A 7,336-nucleotide genomic window follows, 5' to 3' on the forward strand; every position below is an offset into this window, starting at 1 on the left:
TTTGCTGGTTATGGATCTGTTCAAATTTTTTATTTCTTTCTATTTCAGTTTTGGTTGTTTGTAAGTTTCTAAGAATTTGTCCATTTCTTCCAAATTGCCCAGTTTGTTGCCATGCAATTTCCCATAGTATACTCTTAAAATTGCTTGTATTTCTGTGGTGTTGGTTGTGATCTCTCTTCCTTCATTAGTTATTTTATCTACTTGCATCCTTTCTCTTTTCTTTTTGATAAGTCTGGCTAGGAGCTTATCAATTTTATTAATTCTTTTGAAGAACCAACTTTTAGTTTTGCTGATCTGTTCTACTAGGGATTTTTGTTTGTTTGTTTCTATATTGTTTATTTCTGCTCTCATCTTTATTATTTCTCTTCCTCTGCTGGCTTTAGGCTTTATTTGCTTTTCTTCTCTAGCTCCTTTAAGTGTAAGGTTAGGTTGTGTATTTGAGACTTTTCTTGCTTCTTGAGGTAGGTCTGAATTACGGTAACTTACTTCCCTCTTAGGACTGCCTTTGCTGCATCCCCAAAGCTTTTGGACTGCTGTGTTTTCATCTTCATTTGCTTTCATATGCTTTTTATTTCTTCTTTAATTTCCTGATTAACCCATTCATTCTTTAGTAGGATGTTCTTTAACTTCCTGTATTTGTGGTCTTTCCAAATTTTTTGTGGTTGTTGTTGAGTTCAAGTTTCACAGCATTGTGATCTGAAAATACGCATGGTATGATCTCAAACTTTTTGTACTTCTTGAGGGATGATTTGTGACCCAGTGTGTGATCTATTCAGAGAATGTTCTGTGTGCACTTGAAAAGAATGTGTATTCTGCTGCTTTAGGATGAAATGTTCTGAATCTATCTGTTAAGTCCATCTGGTCCAGTGTTTCATTCAAAGCCATTGTTTCCTTGTTGATTTTCTGTTTAGGTGATCTGTCCATTGTTATAAGTGGGGTGTTAAAGTCCCCTACTATTATTGTATTATCATCCATGAGTTTCTTTGTGTTTATTATTAATTGATTAAAATATTGGGGTACTCTCAAGTTGGGGGCATAAATATTTACAATTGTTAGAACTTCTTGATTGGTAGATCTCTTAATTATGACATAATGCCCTTCTTCATCTCTTGTTATGTCTTTGGTTTAAAATTTAGTTTGTCTGATGTAAGTATGGCTACTTTGTCTTTCTTTTGACATCCATTAGCATGATAAATGGTTCTCCATCCCCTCACTTTTAATCTGCAGGTGTCTTTAGATTTAAAATGAGTCTCTTGTAGGCAGCATATAGATGGAGCTTGTTTTTTTTTTTTTTGTTTGGTTGGTTGTTTTTGTTTTGTTGTTGTTGTTTGTTTTGTTTGTTTGTTTGTTTTTAGTGCATTCTGATACCCTATGTCTTTTGATTAGAGCATTAGTCCATTTACATTCAGAGTGATTATTGAAAGATTCGAATTTTATGTCACTATAGAGTTAATGTTTCTGGTGTTAGTCTCTGGTCCTTTCTAGTCTTTGTTGCTTTTGGTCTTTTTTTCCCCACGTAATGAGTCCCCCTTAATATTTCTTGCAGGTTTGGTTTAGTGGTCATGAGCTCCTTTAGTTTTTGTTTGTCTGGGAAACTCTTTATCTCTCTTTCTCTTCTGAATGACAGCTTTGCTAGATAAAGTATTCTTGGCTGCATATTTTTCCCATTCAGCACACTGAATATATTCTGCCACTGTCTTTTGGCCTGCCAAGTTACTGTGGACAGATCTGCTGCAAAACTAATCTATCTACCCTTGTAATTTAGGGACTTTTTTCCTTGCTGCTTTGAGGATTCTTTCCTTGTCTGAGTGTTTTGGAAACTTGACTATGATATGCCTTGGTGATGGTCAGTTTTTCTTAAATTTAATGGGAGTTCTCTGTTCTTCTTGGATTTTGATGCCTGTATTTGATGTCTAAATTTCCCCAGATTAGGGAAGTTTTCTGCAATAATTTGCTCAAATAAACCTTTTGCCCCTTTTTCTCTCTTCATCTTCCAGGACTCCTAGGGTACTAATGTTACTCTATTTTAATAAGTTGCTAAGCTTCCTAGGTCTACCTTCATGATCCATTGCCTTTGTGTCCCTCTTTTTTCAGCTTCATTATTTTCCTTAATTTTATCTACTATATCACTGATTCATTCCTCTGTTTCATTCATCCTCATGTTTATAGCATCCATTTGGGTTTGCATCTTGCTTATAGCATTTTTAATTTTGGCCTGACTAGTTTCAGTTCTTTTATCTCTGCAGTAAGGGATTCTCTAGTGTCTTCTATGCTTTTTTCAAGCCCAGCTGGTATCCTTATAATTGTTTTAAAATCTATTTCATACATCTTACTTATATCTGTATTGACTAAATCTCTGGCCTTGATTTCTTCCTGTACTTTCTTTTGGGATGAACTCCTCCATATTGTCGTTTTGGAGGAAAAAACAAAACCAAAAAAAACCAAAAAGCAAAAGCAAAACAAAATAAAAATTTTTAAAAATTAAAAAATAAAATAAAATTTAATATAATATCATAAAATAAATAAAGGAAACTAGATCCTTCATGTGGTTTGGTCTGCTTTAGAGAACCTTGATAGAAAAAGAGTAGAAAGAAAAGAAAAAGAAAAAAGTTAAAAATTAAAAAAAATATATAGAATAAAAATAAAATAAATTTTAAAATTGCTCTTTCTGTATCCAAAAAAACCCCAAACACACACAAAACAAAACAAACAAACAAACAAATTCAAAGGACACTAGATCCTGTTTCCCCTAAAAATTATGGAACACGTCACAAATTTGCATGTCATCCTCTTACAGGGACCATGCCAATCTTCTCTGTATTGTACCAGTTTTAGTATATGTGCTGCCGAAACGAACACTACTCAAATCTTAAGTGTTACTACCTCAAAATTGATTAGAGTAAGTCTCTTAAAAATGTCTGTGTCCTTTTGGGGCACCTGGGTGGCTCAGTCATTAAGTGTCTGCCTTCAGCTCAGGGCATGATCCTGGCGTTCTGGGATTGGGCTCCTCTGCTGGGAGCCTGCTTCTTCCTCTCCCACTCCCCCTGCCTGTGTTCCCTCTCTCGCTGGCTGTCTCTGTCAAATAAATAAAATAAAATCTTTAAAAAAAAAACTCTGTGTCCTTTTGACAACTACAGAGGTCTTTTAATAAATTGTGCTTGATGGCATCATAAGATGTTACAGCTTCACCTTGTATTTTCTATGCTCCAGATCTGAATTCAAATTTCCTGAAGGACCTGTGATTTCTTCTTGTGAGAATTGGTAGTTAGAAACCAAGATTTGTGCGTCAGGAGTATTCAAGTTTACCGGGCTGTTATTGCTTCCAGAAACATTTCAGTGGATAAAACTAGGACATATGTAAATATAAGTATGCTTAAATATTGAGCATATATTGTTATTTATAATTCAAATTTAATGGTATAGTGCATTCCTTAATATCTTTGGTCTTGTGTTTATTTTGTTCTATACTGAAATTCTTGGTTTCTAATTAGCACATTTACTTTATCCTATGATACACATTAAACAGTATGGTTTAAAATTTTGTATCAGTTCTTTTTTCTCTTTAGGATATGACCTAAGGATGTATAGTAAGAATACTGGGTCAAAGTAATTTAATTTAAACATTCTCTGGCAAAAACACTACAAACAAACTAGAGATGACTGATAAACTTTGGGGAAAAAATGTTTGCTGTTTTCATCATAGACAAATGGTTAATATCCCAAACAAAAAGAGACACTAGAGGGAGAAAATATAAAAAATAGCAAAGAACATGATAGAGATAATAAACAGTTCACCTAGAAAAGAAATGCAAATGACTCTTAGATTATGAAAATAGGCTTAGCTTAATCACTGTAAGTTAAATCTAAATTAAAACTCATTAGAGGTACAATATTTGATTTATCCATACTGGCAAAAATCCAAAACTTTGACAATATACTCTACCAGCAAGGCCATAGGGATAGAGACAATCACATTATATTGTAGGTGATAATGAAAAATAACATAATTCTTTATGGAGTAGAATAGGCAATATCTAGCAAAATTCTACATGTATTTCTACTGTCAACAGATAATCCAGATTCTCCTTATCTCAAAATCCTTAATTTAATCACCTCTGCAATCACCCTTTGAACGTGTAAGTTTCTGGAGTTCACAGGGTCTGGAGATTCTGACACAGACATCTTGGGGGGCCACTTTCTGTCTACCACACATAATACAAGTAGATGAATTTAATAATAAATATGAAAGGATTGAAGTCATGAAGAATATCTTCTCTAACTATAGAAGAATTAAGCAAAAAAAAAAAAATCAATGAGTAAATGATAAATGGGAAATCCTCGAAATGATCAGCACTCTTCTAAATTGTCCTTAAGTCAAAGAAGAAATTACAAGAGAAATTAGAAAATAGTTGAGACTAAACATAAAGAAAACAACTCCATTTCAAAATTTGTGGGATACAGTTAAAGCACTGTTTATATCTTTTAAAGCTTATGTTACTAAAACGGAAGAGTACAGTGTCAATGATCTAAACTTCCATTATAAGAAGCTAAAAAAAGAACAAATAAAAAATTAAAGCAAGCAAATTCCCAAAGATAAGAACAAAAATAAAAGAAAAAATAGAGATCAACAAAATTCAAAGCTGGTTCTTTAAAAAGGTCAACAAAAGAGATAAACTAAGTAGATGGATGGAAAAAAAAAAAACGAGGGAGAAGACGCAAATGACCATTATCAGGAATAATATAAGAAATATCACTACTGATCGGACAGTCATTAAAAGGATAATAGGGAAACATGAGGAACCACTTTATTCCAATAAACTTGTGAACGTAAATGAATTACACAAACTCCTTGATGGCGTAAGTTACAAAGCTGACTCACAGAGAACAAACACCTGAATAGTTCCATATTTATTAAAGAAATCGAATTCATTACTTAAAAGCTCTCCCGGAAAAAAACTCCAGGCCCAGGTGACTTCCTAGGAGATTTCTATTGAATATTTAAGAAAGGAATAATACCAATCACACATAAATTCTCTTAGAAAATAGAGAAGGATGCAATAGTTTCCAAACCACTTTATGAATCTGGGATTAGACTGTTATCATCTTCAGACAAAGACACTATGAGAAAACAAAGCTAAAGACCAATATCCCTCAAAATACTAGATGCAAAATCCTTAACCAGATTAGAAAATTAAATCAAGCAATATAAAAAACACATAATAGTAATAATCAAGTACGGTACTATTCCAGGATCATAAGTTTGGTTTAACAATCTAAACTCAATGTCATTCTCCCATATAAAGACAATAAGGGAGAAAAGCACGTGATCATCTCAGTAGATGTAGTAAAAACAAAATTTTACAAAACGCATTATCCACTAATTCTAAAAGCTCTCAGTCAAATGTAAATATTAGAGTAAGAGAAGGAAACATTCAGCTAACATCATAGTTAGTAGTGAAAGACTAAATAACCTTCTGCTCTAAGACTAGGAATAAGACAAGAATGTCTGCCACATTTATTTTATTCTACCTTATGTTAGAAGTCCTAGCCTGTGCAGTAAAGCAAGGAAAAGAAGTAAATACACACAGACACAGACACACAGACACACACAGACACACACAGACACACACACGCACAGGAAAGAAAGATATAAAACTGCTTTTACTTTGTGGATATCTTCATGCTGTACATAGAAATTCCTAAGGATGCTACTGGAAAAAAAAAAAAAAAAAAGCTACCCTAACTCTAACTTTTGAGTTTTGAGTGAATATAACAGCATCACATGATAACCCAAGACCAGTATACTAAACCCAGTTGGGTTTCTAGATATTAGCGATGTAAATACAATAGCATTAAAAATCTTGTAATGCTTAGAGATTATTTTAAGAGCATGTACAATACCTGTACAATGAAAATGGAAAGATTGCTGAATGAAGTTAAAGAGGACAGATATAACTGGGGAACCATACAAAGTTCATGAGTTGGAAGACTAAATATTGTTAAGGTATAGATTCTCTCCCAACTTAATAATTTAACACAATCCCAAATAAAATCCCAGTAGACGTTTTTAAAGAAATTATCAAACTGATTCTACAGTCTATATGGGAATACAAGGTATATAGAACATACAATTTTGAAAAAGGAGAATGCAGTTGGAGGATTTATACACCCTGACTTCAAACAGTAAACAAGGTAGTACCATATTGGCATCAATATAGATATTTAGATCAATGTTATGGATTTGGGAGTTGAGAAATAGATGTTTCTATAACATCTATTAGTTTCTAAAACTGAAGGATTAGTTTTTGACAAATTACCAAAATGAATTGATGGGGGAAAATTTGTCTTTTCAATAAATGGTGTTGGGATAACTGGATATCAATATGGGAAAAAGAGGGCTTTGGCATTTTCCTGACACTATACACAAGATTCAAAATGGATTATGGACCTCAACACGAGGGCTTTCAAAGTGTAAAGCTTCTAGAAGAAAAATATGAGAAAATCTTTGTGATGTTGAGTAAAGCCAAAGTAGCATAGATTGGATACAAAATATAGAAATCACAAAAGAAAAAGAATTTGTAATTAAATTTTCCCAAAATTAAAAACTTGTGCTTGTCAGAAAATTCCATGAGGAAGATTAAATGGCAAGTCACAGATGGTGAGAAAATATTTGCACAATGTACATGTGACAAACTACCTGGATTCCGAATATACAAAGAAGTCTTACAACTCAGTAATAAGAAGACAACCAAGTAAAAAATGTGCAGATACTTTGCAAACGAACAAGTCCAGGAAAAGATGTTCAACATCATTGGTCACTAAGGAGATGCAAATTAAAACCACAATGAGATACTACTGCACACCCACCAGAAAAACAAAAATTCAAAACAAGTGTTGGCAAAGATGTGAAGCAAATGGAAACCTTATGAACCATATGTGGGAGTGTGAAATGACAGTTGGAAGGATGGCAGTGATTCAGAAGGGGGCAGCTCTACGAAAGGGGGCAGGATGATGTGGAAGAAAGCCATAGCCAATCCAGAGTTGTCCAGTGAGACGAGTGGTTGCTGGCCACTGAGATTTTGAGATTATCTGTTATGCAACATAACTTTGCAAATGTTGATGAATACAGTTGTGTTTTGGCTTCCATATGGTGCTTTATTTCTTCTTCTTCCTTCTCTGTGCAAAATATTTTTTTGCTGCATTATTGATATTTTCCATTATTGCTTCATAATTTGAATTGTAATTCCCACTTTCCAACTGTCCTGTGATCATTTACGTAAAAGTCCAGCTTTTCCCAGTAATTTCAAATTCCACCTTTATCATATATCAAATACCC

General features: G+C 33.4%; 1 non-coding gene across 1 annotated transcript; it reads right to left on the reverse strand.

Annotated features, from left to right (window-relative positions):
* Window positions 1-2,752: 2,752 nt before the first annotated feature.
* LOC121101354 lies at window positions 2,753-2,859 on the reverse strand. Its single transcript, XR_005833348.1, has one exon. It is a non-coding gene; the product is annotated as a U6 spliceosomal RNA (small nuclear RNA).
* Between the last annotated feature and the right edge of the window lie 4,477 nt (window positions 2,860-7,336).

This window comes from Ursus maritimus, unplaced genomic scaffold (genome assembly GCF_017311325.1).
Source record: "Ursus maritimus isolate PB19 unplaced genomic scaffold, ASM1731132v1 scaffold_7, whole genome shotgun sequence".
In the NCBI taxonomy this organism is placed as follows: Eukaryota; Metazoa; Chordata; class Mammalia; order Carnivora; family Ursidae; genus Ursus; species Ursus maritimus.